Here is a 16,807-nt window from a genome sequence, read left to right as displayed (position 1 = left end):
TCATACACCTCCACTTCATAACATGTTGGCGTGCCATATATGTTATGGAGTAGCAGCCAAATATACAAAACATAAATTCATAATACAGTAACATAAATATCCTATGCGCCAGATCAATAGTGTAATTATTTGTAGTGGTGTTGGTGCAGCACGCTTTAAATTTAAAGAAACTTATATCTAACATAAATTATTAATTGTTGCATATTAATTAAATGGCAAATAAAATCATAGATTCATCAAAATCGACTGTCTATTGAAATGCCACAGAAATACTAACGCGACTGCGCTCACTTTCGTAGAACTTTTTCGTCGCAACGAAGTCTCCAGCGGCGATCCACAGATTCGGAGCAGAGTACCCCGCCGAAATTCTGTATCGCCCTGCATTTCATTGCCATCGTTTTGCGGGAAGAAAGCTGTTGAAATTCGAATCGGATGTACGAGGTGCATTCAAGTTCTAAGGCCTCCGATTTTTTTTCTTCGGACTGGAAAGAGATAGAAACATGAGCATTGTTTTAAAATGAGGCGGCGTTCATTGTCAATACGTCCCAGAGATGGCAGCACCGTACTGCAGATGGAATTTTAGCACCAGCGGCGAGAATGAGAACTGTTTTAAATATTTAAAATGGCGACGTTTTCCTTACTTGAACAGTGTGCAATCATTCGTTTTCTGAATTTGCGTGGCGTGAAACCAATTGAAATTCATCGACAGTTGAAGGAGACACGTGATGGTGGAGTTATGGATGTGTCGAAAGTGTGTTCGTGGGTGCGACAGTTAAATGAAGGCAGAACATCGTGTGACAACAAACCGAAACAACCTCGGGCTCGCACAAGCCGGTCTGACGACATGATCGAGAAAGTGGAGAGAAATGTTTTGGGGGATCGCCGAATGACTGTTGAACAGATCGCCTCCAGAGTTGGCATTTCTGTGGGTTCTGTGCACACAATCCTGCATGACGATCTGAAAATGCGGAAAGTGTCATCCAGGTGGGTGCCACGAATGCTGACGGACGACTGCATGGCTGCCCGTGTGGCATTTTGCCAAGCAATGTTGACGCACAACGACAGCATGAATAGGACTTGCTTTTCGGCGGTTGTGACAATGGATGAGACGTGGATGCCATTTTTCAATCCAGAAACAAAGCGCCAGTCAGCTCAATGGAAGCACACAGATTCACCGCCACCAAAAAAATTTCGGGTAACCGCCAGTGCTGAAAAAATTATGGTGTCCATGTTCTGGGACAGCGAGGGCGTAATCCTTACCCATTGCGTTCCAAAGGGCACTACGGTAACAGGTGCATCATACGAAAATGTTTTGACTAACAAATTCCTTCCTGCACTGCAACAAAAACGTCCGGGAAGGGCTGCGCGTGTACTGTTTCACCAAGACAACGCACCCACACATCGAGCTAACGTTACGCAACAGTTTCTTCGTGATAACAACTTTGAAGTGATTCCTCATGCTCCCTACTCACATGACCTGGCTCATAGTGACTTTTGGCTTTTTCCAACAATGAAAGACACTCTCCGTGGCCGCACATTCACCAGCCGAGCTGCTATTGCCTCAGCGATTTTCCAGTGGTCAAAACAGACTCCTCAAGAAGCCTTCGCTGCTGCCATGGAATCATGGCGTCAGCGTTGTGAAAAATGTGTACGTCTGGAGGGCGATTACGTCGAGAAGTAACGCCAGTTTCATCGATTTCGGGTGAGTTGTTAATTAGAAAAAAAAATCAGAGGCCTTAGAACTTGAATGCACCTCATAGAAACATAAAACAAACACTTTCCGAAACCACACACGACCTGCACTGAACACTTCCCCCAGTGGAATCGATACAAACAGATGTAAACTACACAACAAACAATTCATTTACAGCGCTTGCATGATGCTCGTAAATTCTTCAACATTTCTGACACGATATTCAAGCCCCACTAGAGACATGCATCTCGTGACAGATTCCCAATCGACTTAATCGACAAAAATATTTTCTTTTAATTTAATTAACTCCCTTAGATTCAGAACTAACAACGAATATGAACAAATTTCACTCCTCGTTAAATTCCGGGCTGTGTAGCTGCGTACATAAATTGTTACTCCATACAACAGTAAATTATTCCCCCAAAATATTCTCAGATAAGCAGATGAACATACATCTGTCTTCCTATGTAAACATTATTAATTTTCATTTTCCAAATTTCTCCGACCTCCATGTACCGAAGTTTGCTTGACCATAACTTATAATTTGGAAATTACAACAGACATAAAACCATCCAAAACTTAAGCGTAACACATACACATATGTAAATCCCTTATATACCCCCAAAAACCTAATTAATACGCATTCTGTGAACTGATTTTTCTCTTGAGACCGTTCACCAAATAATCGAGATCTCCGACGTCCTCGCTCTCAAATATGCATCTAAACTATCTCCTTATAATTGCACAGACCCTGTGTGAAAAGAAAATCCTTATGCGACGAAACAACAAACAAGCTGCAATAAATCCTGAAATAAAACATTGCAAATTACCCCTCCAAATTATAATCTAAACACAGATACACTTACATCTTAAACCACTTTCCCCTTCTCATTGTACAGTCTCAATTCTGTCACATTTCTTAATCCTAGAAGTTTTCCTGAAACAGGGTATTTGAGTCAGCAGGCATCAGGGTGCGGACATTCTGTCACTACGTATGGCCCATAGTACAGATCAAATAACTTTTTTATTTTTCCATCCTTTTCGCCGGACTTTTCTTTCGTACGTACTAGAACTTTGTCTCCTATTTTGTACACTCCTGGAAATGGAAAAAAGAACACATTGACACCGGTGTGTCAGACCCACCATACTTGCTCCGGACACTGCGAGAGGGCTGTACAAGCAATGATCACACGCACGGCACAGCGGACACACCAGGAACCGCGGTGTTGGCCGTCGAATGGCGCTAGCTGCGCAGCATTTGTGCACCGCCGCCGTCAGTGTCAGCCAGTTTGCCGTGGCATACGGAGCTCCATCGCAGTCTTTAACACTGGTAGCATGCCGCGACTGCGTGGACGTGAACCGTATGTGCAGTTGACGGACTTTGAGCGAGGGCGTATAGTGGGCATACGGGAGGCCGGGTGGACGTACCGCCGAATTGCTCAACACGTGGGGCGTGAGGTCTCCACAGTACATCGATGTTGTCGCCAGTGGTCGGCGGAAGGTGCACGTGCCCGTCGACCTGGGACCGGACCGCCGCGACGCACGGATGCACGCCAAGACCGTAGGATCCTACGCAGTGCCGTAGGGGACCGCACCGCCACTTCCCAGCAAATTAGGGACACTGTTGCTCCTGGGGTATCGGCGAGGACCATTCGCAACCGTCTCCATGAAGCTGGGCTACGGTCCCGCACACCGTTAGGCCGTCTTCCGCTCACGCCCCAACATCGTGCAGCCCGCCTCCAGTGGTGTCGCGACAGGCGTGAATGGAGGGACGAATGGAGACGTGTCGTCTTCAGGGATGAGAGTCGCTTCTGCCTTGGTGCCAATGATGGTCGTATGCGTGTTTGGCGCCGTGCAGGTGAGCGCCACAATCAGGACTGCGTACGACCGAGGCACACAGGGCCAACCCATGACATCATGGTGTGGGGAGCGATCTCCTACACTGGCCGTACACCACTGGTGATCGCCGAGGGGACACTGAATAGTGCACGGTACATCCAAACCGTCATCGAACCCATCGTTCTACCATTCCTCGACCGGCAAGGGAACTTGCTGTTCCAACAGGACAATGCACGTCCGCATGTATCCCGTGCCACCCAACGTGCTCTAGAAGGTGTAAGTCAACTACCCTGGCCAGCAAGATCTCCGGATCTGTCCCCCATTGAGCATGTTTGGGACTGGATGAAGCGTCGTCTCACGCGGTCTGCACGTCCAGCACGAACGCTGGTCCAACTGAGGCGCCAGGTGGAAATGGCATGGCAAGCCGTTCCACAGGACTACATCCAGCATCTCTACGATCGTCTGCATGGGAGAATAGCAGCCTGCATTGCTGAGAAAGGTGGATATACAGTGTACTAGTGCCGACATTGTGCATGCTCTGTTGCCTGTGTCTATGTGCCTGTGGTTCTGTCAGTGTGATCATGTGATGTATCTGACCCCAGGAATGTGTCAATAAAGTTTCCCCTTCCTGGGACAATGAATTCACGGTGTTCTTATTTCAATTTCCAGGAGTGTATTTAAGAGGTTTGTACCGCACATCATGCCGTGTCTTCCTATCCATTGCCAACTTCTCCACGCAGAATTTTACTGCCTGCTCCCTCACAGCAGCCGACTCAACTTGGCGCTGCGAGAACTCCACAGATTCCGTTAATAGAAATTGCGGTTTGACTCCCGTCATGACGTCCACGGGCGAATATCCATTAGCGTTCCTTTTCACGCTGTTTAGAACATCCTCAAATGAACGCACGTATTCCAGCCACTTTGAGTGTCTATCACTCGAGTAAGTCCGACATAGATCTGCGAACTGGTATCAATTTGGAGTAAGTAACAATATGGCACTAACTTCAAAACTTGCATTTTGACTCTTTGAAAATTAATAATGTTCTCAATTAACGCACTCACTAAACTGATTATATATTAACAAATTTGTTTACAAAATCATTGGATGTGAGTGCAATACATTGTGTCAATCATCACTTACGAATACTCGCATTGCATTAGTAACAAAACAAATTTCCTTATCGTAATTATTTTCAACTTCTGTTGACATTCCTTTTACAGTTATCAAACATCATATTATCTTGGAAATAAAAACATATCTCGATCTAAAGTTACTCAACACATTACCCGTAACATCCCGTATAAGCGATCGATGTTGTGCAGCGACGCTACTATACAATCGATACTACATTTGACCATATCTGTTTCGATATAACATTTTCTTACAAAACTTCAGTTAATTTACCCTGTGTATAAATCTTCCAAGAAGAATGTTTCCTATAGTATAATACGGCTCCCAACAGACAGAGTCCGTGGCGCGCTGAATTTTTCAAACCGCCGTTCGCGGAGACGATGATCTACCTAATGTAACAAAAATGTGAATCACCCGAACAGCCGACACGTTTCTATTGATTGATGATTGAATTCCGTTGGTTCCGGTAGAGATGCCACAGATCACCATCTGTCCTACTTTACAGAGCACACAAGCTTCGCAAGTACACGTTTCGTGAAGAATCGTGGACGTCCAACCAGTTAGCACTTAGTGGTGGCTCACTGTCTTTATACCTCTTTACGTAGATGTTGACGACAGTACATCTACATCTATGTCGCCACTCCGCAGGTCTCCGTACGATGCGTGGCGGCGGGTACCCTGTACCCCTACTTGTCATTTCCTTTCCTGTTCCACTCGCCGACGGAAAAACGACTATCTGCGTGCCTCCGTATGAGCCCTAATTTCTCGTGTCTTATCTTTATGGTTCTTAGGCGCGACGTACAGGCATGTTGCCGGCAGTAGAATCGTTCGGCAAGTAGCTTCAAATGTCGGTTCTTTAAATTTTCTCAATAGTGTTTCCCGAAAAGAACGTCACGTTCTCTCCAGGGATTCACATTTGAGTTCCCGAAGCACCTCCAGAACACTTCCGTGTTGTTCGAACCTGCTGGTAACGAATCTAGCAGCCCGCATCTGAATTGCTTGGATATCTTCCTTCAGTCCGATCTGCTACGGATCCCTTACAGTCCAGCAGCACTGAACAATAGATCGTACCATCGTTCTATGCGCGGTATCTTTTACAGGTGAACCACTCTTTCCTAAAATTGTCCCAATAAACCGAAGTCGACCATTCGCCTTCCATATCACAGTTCTCACATGCCCGTTGCACATCATATAGCTTTGGCACATTTGCCCAGACATTTAAACGACTTGAATGTGTCAAGCATGACACCAGTAACACTGTAACCGAACGTTACAGGTTTGATGTTCCTATTCATCTGCATTAACGTACATTATTTCACTTTCAGGGCTAGCTGCCATTCATCACACCAACCGGAAATTTTGTGTAAGTCGTCTTGATCTCTCTACAGTCACTCAGCTTCGACACCTTAGCGTACACGACAGCACATCAGCAAAAAAACGCAGATTGCTGCCCACCGTGTCACCCAAATCATTTATGTATACAGAGAACACCAGAGGTCCTATCACACTTCCCTGACGATACCCTTGTCGCTGATGAACACTCACCTTCTAGGACAACTTACTGAGTTCTGTTATTTAAGAAGTCTTCGAGCCATTCACATATCTGTGAATTTATTCCATCTCCTCGTACCTTCGTTAACTGCCTGCAATGGGGCACCGTGTCAGATGCTCTCCGGAAGTCTAGAAATATGGAGTCCGCCTGTTGCACTTCATCCGTAGTACTCAGTACACCACGTGAGAAAAGGGCAAGCTGAATTTCGCAGGCGCGATGCTTTCTAAACCTAGCACGTAACCAATCGGCAGCGTCGACGTTTTCGGAATACTCACTCGCAGCCTTTGCCTAATAATAATGTGTCCTTTGCCAATGGATTTCCCCAACTGCAGCCTGCATCTCGTACCCGAAACGTCACGAGGTGGCATCCAACATCGCGGTGCGGTGGACAGCGGTCATAATCTCTTGGCTTACCAGTATATTAAGTTTGTACAGATCTCTTAGTGTGCGAGTCCTACTGACGCCTTGCCTGGCCAATTCTCTCGAGGGTGATTATTGCTAGCGCGGTCGATGTGACACGTTCGCAAAGCTTTTCCTGGCAGCATCTGAAGAATACGACACTGACGGAAAGACACTCCTCCAGCAAGATGGGTCCATGACCAGCACTATACATGTTTGAACGGGTGTTCTGACGATGCTACTTCCCAGTCTCCGGATGATCAGGAACGGCGATTTCCTGTGGCCAGCCATTCATTAGATGTGTTGGTTCTGGTTGTCTTCCAGCTGGGTTAGCATGTGCGCAAGTTTTTACACAAAACTGTTCAAAAACTAAGGTAAAATGTGAATGAATGAATTCTAAATGGTTTTGATGTCATGTACGATACTCAGTACTACGCGCTGTTGTTTCCTTGTAGCCAGCCCTTTCAAAGCCAACGGGAAGTTTGTTTCGCGAGCAGCTCTTCGGTGTTTCTTCAGTGGGCTTGTAAGGTGTCAGGCAAATGCAACACCTTCCATGAAAACCCTGACATGATAAGCAAATACAGTAGTATGTCACAAAGCTCCGAATAAAACGTGACAATAAATTAACCAAAGTAATACGAGTAACGAGTGAGCAAATGGAATACTACAGACTAACACAAGAATGCCTAATTGCATATCATACCTTCCCACCGTGAGACAGACGCAGTTCCGAGGGGAGAAACAAGAACAGCAGCAGAGAGCAGAACCGTGTTAAGCTGGAAAGCCCTACGATAAGGGACGGACGGACACCCACGTCGCCAGCTAAGTGCTAGGACCACACCACCCGCAAGTTTTAGCCTGAGACTTTTTCGCGTCTCTGTTACGTCAAGACTACCCCCCAGCCAATGTTAAAAGCTAGAGCCCTCCAGAAGAACAGTATAGATCTTACGATAACGCTAAAAGGACCACACCAGCTGCAAGTTTTAGCGTGAGACTTTTTCGCGTCTCTGTTACGTTGAAAACTTTAAAAACATTGCCCCACCACGAAAAGTATAACGTTTCTCATTGGATGGACAGAATTTTTGTAGGCGGAGTTTAAGGTTAACATTGAGACCCTGATTGGTCAGATGAAAACACAGCCAGATAGTTTTTTTTAAAACCAACTTCGGTAAATTGTAGTAAGGAGAAGTTAGGACATCAAGTTCCTCCCGAGACGGCGAGGTGAGCGGAGCTGTGCTGTTCGCCGCCCCCTGACGAACACCGACGAGGTAATGAACGCACGTGGTGCCGCATAACAGCGCATAAGGCTTCACTCAGAACTGCAGAAGTCTCATCTGTTTCACCCCCTTTTTGCGTAATACTAGTGTCGATCGTCAATTAAAGCTCATGGTGTTCACATTTGCCACTTGAAGTAAAAATCTGAAACGCGATGATTTTTCTGTTATATAGTTATTGAGAAGCCACATCAGCCACTGTAATTTACGACAAGTTAGATAAGTAATTAAAGATAATTGAGGGTCACTGTAGACCATTTTGATAGTTTTCTCTTTTGTGAAACTTAATTTAAACCTAGATTATAGATGTGATCTGGCATAGGTCATCCTTCGATCCACTGTAGAACTTGGAAACCCATTTAGGGAATATTCGTTCACATTTTTGTTGAAACCAGTTGGTTTTTACCATCCTGTATTAAAACATTTCCTTCTATCAATAGTGCAATTTAGAAACACTGTTTTGTGAGTAGAATAAAATTTCCAATGGTAAACTTAACTGCTTTTTCGACGTTATTTTACCAGGTAACTAAAAATAGGAAAGCCTTGAACCCCTTCCACTAAATTTAGTTAGTATTAAGATCTTTTACAGGGAGTGCAGTGGAGCTGACGCTGAAATCATTAAGTATATGGTTGTATCATCGCTAGTCTCACTGAACTCTTCTGAATTCTACATTTCATGTGTGGTCTGACGTCTCCTTACCAGCAACAGGTCCCAGGTTCAAACTAGTCAATTCCCTAAAAAACACGCTCAGAGCGTCGTTGCGCGTAAGTGGTAGGGAGACACGATATAGAACAAACAGACACCACGCAGCTTGTTTAGAGGGTGACCCGCATGGGCAGCAGACGCAGCTAGTCGCTGGGTTTTCGGTGGGCCGTTAGCGGCATCTGCTGGAGGGACAAAGTTTCATCTCCCCCAGGACAGCTGGACGCTGGTTCTGCCAACTGGGTGTGTGTATGAAAGTTCTGTTGACGGTTGCAACCGACCGGGTTTTGTTCAGGTGAATTCTGCACATTTTCGAAAGTGCTCTGGCGTTGGAAAAGAGGGCCGCTTGTATGAATATTTTGTGTCTCGTGGGGCGTCCCTATTGAGGATACCTTATTTATACGTTTTGTTGACAGGTCCTTGTACTTAACCTGTCATTACATGCTGCTGTAAGAGCGAGGATTAAATGTCTGTTGTTCCTTAAAAAGTCGGGTGACAGTAATTTATAGGTAATATCTAGCTAGCCAGACTAATTTCTGCCCGCATCTTGTGGTCGTGCGGTAGCGTTCTCGCTTCCCACGCCCGGGTTCCCGGGTTCGATTCCCGGCGGGGTCAGGGATTTTCTCTGCCTCGTGATGGCTGGGTGTTGTGTGCTGTCCTTAGGTTAGTTAGGTTTAAGTAGTTCTAAGTTCTCGGGGACTGATGACCGTCGATGTTAAGTCCCATAGTGCTCAGAGCCATTTGAACCATTTTTGACTAATTTCTCCCAGGACTAGTTGCACAAAACCGCTATACCGTTTAGGATGGGCTGCTCTGTTTGCAGCTAACAAGAATCGATCTGGCGTAGGCGTTTCGTTAACTTTTCTCGCTTCTTGCTCGCTTATGTGTTCGTCTTATGGGCCGCAACTAGTTGTATTGTGGTTTCGTATCATGCGGCTGCCGAAACTGACGCTTACGTTCGCTTTGTTCCAGGGTTTTTTGATTTCTGTTCTGTATCTTAAAACAGCACATCTGTTAACTTGTTGTTACATGGTATCGTTTCGGTGTAACTTGCTATCATACTCTGGCACTTATTGGTCGTTAATGCACAACGTTAGTGTGTTGTACTCTACATTTGTCTGTCTTTAACAGTGGGGCAGTGACGACGCGTCGTCGTGTTGTCGAAGCGTTTGGCCACACGTCGGAGGTGGTTGTCTGCCCAATCACCTGGTTATCTTAGTATATTTTATATTTTTGTTTGTTGAACGACCAATATTTTCTACTATTAGTTGTTCTTGTTTAAACGAACACTTTTTTGGCGCACCATTATTGCCACTTAGGCGAAATATTTTGTTGCCCTCAATATTATTTGTTTTGGGAGTGATATATAGTTTTTAATTCTGAAATTATTTTACTCTCGTTTTTCTATGTTTTAGTATTTAATGGTCCAGATGAGAGTTTCTGTCTCAGACAGTTTTGGTCACTGAAGTCCAATTTAAATTTTTGGTCGTTTAAATTCACAATTTGATTCAAATTCATTATCATTAGTATTAACAGTGCTTTGGGAACAAGATTTTAACCATTTTGAAATAGAAATCTGATTTTAACAGTGAAATTGTTTGCACTGGTGTTTTCTATATTTTATTGTTTACTGATTTAGACGAGAGTTTCTTGCCCGTCAATTTCGTTAACTCTAGTTGCTTTCAAACCTTTAATCATTTAAATTCTGTTATTTATTCCCTTAAATTTATAACTGAACTCGATTTCAAATTTCCAGTCATTTAAATTCGCATCCTGGTTTTCAACTGATTATTATTACTGTTGGCTCCACTTCGGAACTGAAAGTTGGCTTTTAACATCAGAGTTATCTAACATTTTTGATTCTATGTCCCATTATTTGCTGTTTTAAATGACATTTTTGTGGTGTTACTATTAACCCCGTTTAGGAATGTAGACCTTGCTACTCTCACAGTCAATTTAGGTAACTGGAATTCGGACTGTCAGCAATTACAATGTAGTGTATAACACTGTGGTTGCGTTCAATTGTTCTCATTCTGGAAGAACAGCACCAACTTAATTGATTAAGTAGTTTCTTATTCACAGCTCACTTATTAGTTGGAATGTGAATGCTTGTTTTCTGATGGAAACGTTATTTAGTTTGAACAATAAAGGACTGTGGGCCTGACTGTGGACGCTGCAACCTTTGATGTTTACTTCGCTCAGCCCTCCACTGCAGAGCCCTGTGTGCTGCTCCTCGTATCGCTTCTTTCTATAATTTAATTTAATCTGATGCATATCACTGGCAGCCGAGCGTGGTTGTGCTCTGGGTCCCGTTGTAGGTTGTAACAGGGACATTTATAGTTTACTATATCTAGTTTTAGGTGTTTGGTATTGGGTTGTCTCAGCGGGCGCTCGTGTCCCATTATGTTGCAGGAGGACACAACGAGTTCCTCCTAACCCTGGGGTTGCCTTGGCGTGGAACCGGCTTAGGAGAGACCATTTGATTTACGAACTGAACTTCAAAGGGGCACCGACCGATGTGACCGTCCCGGAAAATTGCGTGAGATTGCGAGGAGTGTTGGACCAGCCAGTGTGTGGCACCGCTGAATGTATCGGTGAGCCTTGATTTCGTGCAGGACAGTGGCCCCTAATGTATTCAAATTAGTAGAGGTCAGGTGTACCTTGATCAGTAGTTGTGTAGATTGGATGATTTGTTGCAGATAAGGGTTACTGCTGAACAAAAGGTGACTACCAGCCACTTGCTTCTGCAAGTGATGTAATTCCAAATCAGTCTTAACGCTGTGATGGTCCAGGATGAGGGTGGTCAGTAGGCAGAGGCAACATAGTTTCCGAGCCGGCGGATGACTCAGTCCTGTCGGATTTACCCACTAACGAAAGGGAAGCTGAGCACTACTGTTGCTCAGATATTGGGGCTCAAGTGTAATCCGTTCAATTTACAGAAGAGTATTATTGAGGATAGCATTATCCCTGTTATTAAAGGATATTTGGTCAGTACATGTTTGTTTGCAGAAGAGTATTATTGAGGATAGCATATCCCCTTTTATTAAAGGCGATTTGGTCACTAAATATTTCGTCCGTGTTCAGAGCCCTTTGGAGGCTCTCCCGCAGTATGTTGAAGAAACTTGTGTTTCCATTGTAGTTATTTGTTTAGATGTAACAGGTGCTGAGGCTATAAAAAATATTTTGCAGGGTGTTAGGCCTGAGGTTTGGTCATGGATTATGTTTACCTGTAAATAAAGCAGCTACCCTCGCTGATCTTGACAAGTTAGTCCTCATGATTCAGACTTTTCTGATGTCAAGTGCGGACGGGTGGAGACCACAAGCCGGGAGCTCTTCCGTGAGCAAGCCGCCGGTACGGATGGTCAGAGTTGCAGTATCAGAGAGAAGAGCTATTTTCACTGCGAGAGTTGCGAGCACTTTGCTTGTGATTGCCATTCACAGCGAAAGCCTCATCCTGACGTCTAAAGAATGAAAGGACCGTAGGCAGAGACGGTTGATTAAGCGATGTAATCACATAAGGGCGGTCCTTAATCAATCTCTACCGTTTGTTTCTGCTGCCTTGAATCATGAGCACGTGTGCTGTTTCTGGGAGTAGTGTTTCCTTATTGGCTCGCCAGTGGTACCTTGATAAGAGTACCTTGTGTAGGCTCCCTCCTCTCCAGACTGGGTTACAGGGATGTCAGGCTGTCAATGGACAGTTCTTACTCTTTATGGGGCATTGCAGACGCAACCTGTAGATACAAAATTTCTCGTGCTCGATTCAGGTAATGGTCGTTAAGGATCTTTCTGTCAGTTTGTTATTGGTCTGTGATTCTGTCCTGCAGATGGTCTTGATTTTAGATTACGCTGGTAAGGAATTTGCCGGCCGAAGTGGCCGTGCGGTTAATGGCGCTGCAGTCTGGAACCGCAAGACCGCTACGGTCGCAAGTTCGAATCCTTCCTCGGGCATGGATGTTTGTGATGTCCTTAGGTTAGTTAGGTTTAACTAGTTCTAAGTTCTAGGGGACTAATGACCTCAGCAGTTGTGTCCCATAGTGCTCAGAGCCATTTGAACCATTTTTTTGGTAAGGAATTTGTCTTTAAGTTTTATTCTGTTAAGAAATTTAGATTTCGCTCTTGTCAAATTGTAGACGGGGAGGAGGGGGGTCTTAATAGTGTATCTGTAGAGAGTTCTGAGTTTGATGTGAAGCATTTATCCAGTGTAGAGTGTAAGCGTCTATTGAAGGTTCTTAATCAGTTCCCTGATGCTTTGACTGCTAAACTGGGGGTCACCAGTAGGATTCTTTATAAAATATCTTCACGGGTCATATCCCATTCTGGCAACCTCTCCGTCTGCTCTCGCCGACTAAGAAGAAGGCCTTACGGTGGTCAGTAAATGAAACGCTGGACGGAAGAGTTGTTGGGCAGTTTACTTCCAATTACGCTTCTCCATGTTTTTGTGTGTAAAGGGGAGTCAGGCTATCGCCCATGGTGGATTGTAGGCAGTTCATCCACAAAGACATTTTCTAATCTGTTCCGTTGCCTGTCCTACCTGGTGGAATTTACACACGCTTCCTCCTCATAAAAGCAAGAAAAGAATGCCTGGTTCATTGGCTTGGCCAATTTTTTTAGGAAATTTAGCCCCATTTTGTGTAGTTAGCTGTTCCGTCAAATCACGTGCGTAAAAAAATGAGAGTCTCCTGTCCTCTCTATTCCGGATTTTGATAGACCTATTATTGTGCAGACGGACATCTTTATTTGGGCATGGAGGCCTTTCTCCTGCTGGAAAACGAAAATGAACGCCGTCCCATAGTTTAGGCGTGTAGAACACCCTGCCTACAGAATTTAAATATTCAGTTTATGGGTCTTTCACGTTACGCAGTTGCAACGATTTTTAAGAAAGATCTAAATTTTACGTCGTGGAAGCCAAATTATGTGCAGCAATTGTTCCCTGGTGAATGTGACAGAAGAATGGAGATTGGAGAAATTTTCTTGGGTTGGAGTGACGATTGGCACGAATATTTCTAGAACATTCTGTGGACTGATGAGGCAGTTTTCCACATTGGAGGATTCGTAAACACTCATAACTGTGATTACTGGGCATTTGAAAACCACTGCTGCACAGTGATAATACTCTGCCTGCGGTTCCAGTAATACACTCAGTCTATTTGAAAGATAATTTATAACTCTTCCTCTCCGACCGCGATGAAAAGTTACATTTGTAAATGAAGTTATTCGAGAATGAAGATATGTAGACTCATACTACGCTGCCGGCATAACAGGCATGCCATTTCCAATTCACGACTGTGCATTAATTACTACAGGCGCGCCAGTTGTATTCGCTCTTTTAGACATCGGGCTTCGTAGGGAAATAATAGCTGCAAGCGCTGAAAAACTTAGTTACCGTTAGTTGTATCCATGAGGCGTAGATAACGGTAGATAATGTTCGTCGGCAAGCTGTTATTCTGGAAAGCGTTTACAGAAACCAAAAGCTGCGTTTCATCAGCTGTGATAATGGCGATATTACTCTTAAGATGAACACATGTACACCATTTCCAATTAACTAAGAATACCAAACGCTTACGTAAGCAGTGGCCAAGGCAGGAGAGAATAGGCTAGCTGAAGCAGAAAGAAACCAAAACAGAATATAAAAAAGTAATTGATGCACAACTTACAAACATTCGGAGATAACATTTTGTTGATATTTATCGCAATTGCTGACTTATATCAAGTTCGCTTTCTCAGGCCACGAGTATAAAAGGCCATTCAATGGCAAATTCCCAGCAGAATTTGTAATACAAAATTTATACAGCTTTATGAATCAGTCGGTACATCCTTTGAGACTATTTAGGTTTGGAGCATGTTTTGGAGAAAATTAAACATGTAGAACATCAGCGGTTATCTTGCAGAGGTTTGAAAGTAATCTTTATGATATTAGGTCAGCAGTATGGATTCAAAAAATGTCCACGATTTTTGTGCCAGGGCAAGAGACAAACATTGGAAACCATGAAAATGGCCCATATGACGAAGTTGAACACCAGGTAGTGTGGACACAATGTGGTGTAATTTGGCGGATCCTAAGGAAATTCTTTTCTCACCTTTTCATTTAAAACTTGTCGTACTCAAATTTTGTAAGCTCTCGACAAAAAGGGTGATTGTTTAAATAAATCCGAAACCCAAATTAAAGAAGGAGCTCTAGCTAAAGAATCAAAATTTTAAGCTGTTGTGACTTACAAAGAGAATAAGGCTTGGAATGAATATAAAATGTAACGGAGAGCTTTCTAGGAAACAGTAAAGATTCTAATTATGTCAAAATTTTGAACGACATGCTACAGAAGTTGAGAACGCTGGGGCACACCACAGGTCGCAAATTATACTTTCTGTTTTCACATTTGTACAAACTTTCTGACTACCGCTGGGCAGTCAGTGAGGAACGACGAGAGAGGTTCCACCAGGATATTCGAGAAATGTATTGGGGTACCTAGGACGATGAAATAGTTCAGTGGTTGCAGATTACGGCTTGGTGCTCTGTAGGGATTCTATGGAAAAATACAAGAGAAAATGTAAAAGACAAAGTTCAGTACCAAACAAACAGGATCTTACTAATGCGCTGTCAACAAAGTGAACGGAAATGTGAGATTTGCTAAAAAAAATTCACAAGGACATTTGTAATTCTTATACAAATCACGATTACTTAATTATTTTGAAGAAAATATAGGAATATATCACTCTAAATTTGTCAAAAAACCTAATGTAATGGAGAAAAACTAAGTTAACTTTCGGTATCAGCCTTACTGAATCACCTTTCAAATATAAAACAGCTCTCAAGAAGTTTGAATCTATATAGCTGTGTAACTTGTGAAGGCATAGCAGAAGTGACTTATCTTGTAAATGTGCTTATCCTCAAACGAATAAATTCAGGCTATTGTGTCCTCTTGCTCAAGACAACCTCTCGACTTTTGAGGAATGTCTGATCAAATGTCATGCAGTGATTTCCTTTGGACTACTTAAAACCCTTGTTCTGCATCTGATGTCGTTCAGGCTGAATATTTTAGGTGGTTGCTGCGTCCACCATCAGATATTGTACACAGATACAGTGGGCGTAACAGGGCAGGCCGTTGTCCTTCGTGAAACCACATAGCTATGATCAGTCATCACATAGATGGCGCACACAGCAGGAATCACATCATGCTTCAGCCACAGTCCGCTCAATCTACTGATATGTCTGATACAACAGAGACCGCTGACACCAGAAAGTTCTTTCTTTGTGCGGCAAACAGTTCGCGTCCGAAAATTCTTGTGCCGACCCGAGACTTGAGCCGCTACGTAGCCACATACGGCCAGTTCTCCTGCTGTTGCTCACCAGTCATTAAGTAGCAATCAATCAGCTACCGTCATACGTCATCGGACAGCCAACGTCGAATATCAAATACTTCTATATCTGTTGACTGAACTTCAGCTAATATACTGTCAATGACGCAGTCCAGACTGAACTACTGTTAGTTCATCTAATCAGCGCACTCTGAGTTAGGTTGCACCAGCACTCAGAACTCTTACGTCAGCGTCACGCCTTTTCATCGCACTACAGTTGGGTACTACTGGTGTAAGTATACATACATATTATAAAATGTGTGTATTTAAGAATCTATGTATGTTCCACATCTCTTGAGCGACTGGATCGATTTCATGAGGGTGGAAAACAAGTGTAGCCCACGACGTGCAAATTCCCACACTTTACTCACCCATTGTTTAAGAATGAGAGCACTTAGTGGCTTGCAACGAAGATTCCACATAATTTCAAAGCTTCACAGAAACTGCCTATCGCTGACTACCGCCACGAAATGATGAAAGGAAAAAAGTTTATCGTTTAATTCATTTTAGCTGTTCGTGCAGTAACATTGCCGCATCGACCACGACGATTTAATTTATTACGTCTTTACATCAGAAAATATTCGCGATACGTTTTGCACACACTATTCGAATATACCACTAAATGTACCAGGAAAATTATTTCATCCACCCTCATAGTTCAGAATATATGGTGTCATAAACATTGATTTGCGTGTAAAACTGCTGCAGCATGGATGAAATTTTAATTTTCTACGATCTTACTAGCAACACTATTTGTAACACACTGTGCAGACAGTATTCAAATATACCAATCACTATACCTGCAAAATTATATCATGTACGTCACTTAGTTCGGGAGATATGATGCCATACAAATTGAACTGCG

The sequence above is a fragment of the Schistocerca americana genome, chromosome 6 (genome assembly GCF_021461395.2).
Source record: "Schistocerca americana isolate TAMUIC-IGC-003095 chromosome 6, iqSchAmer2.1, whole genome shotgun sequence".
NCBI lineage: Eukaryota > Metazoa > Arthropoda > Insecta > Orthoptera > Acrididae > Schistocerca > Schistocerca americana.
Note: the sequence above shows the minus strand (reverse complement) of the source record.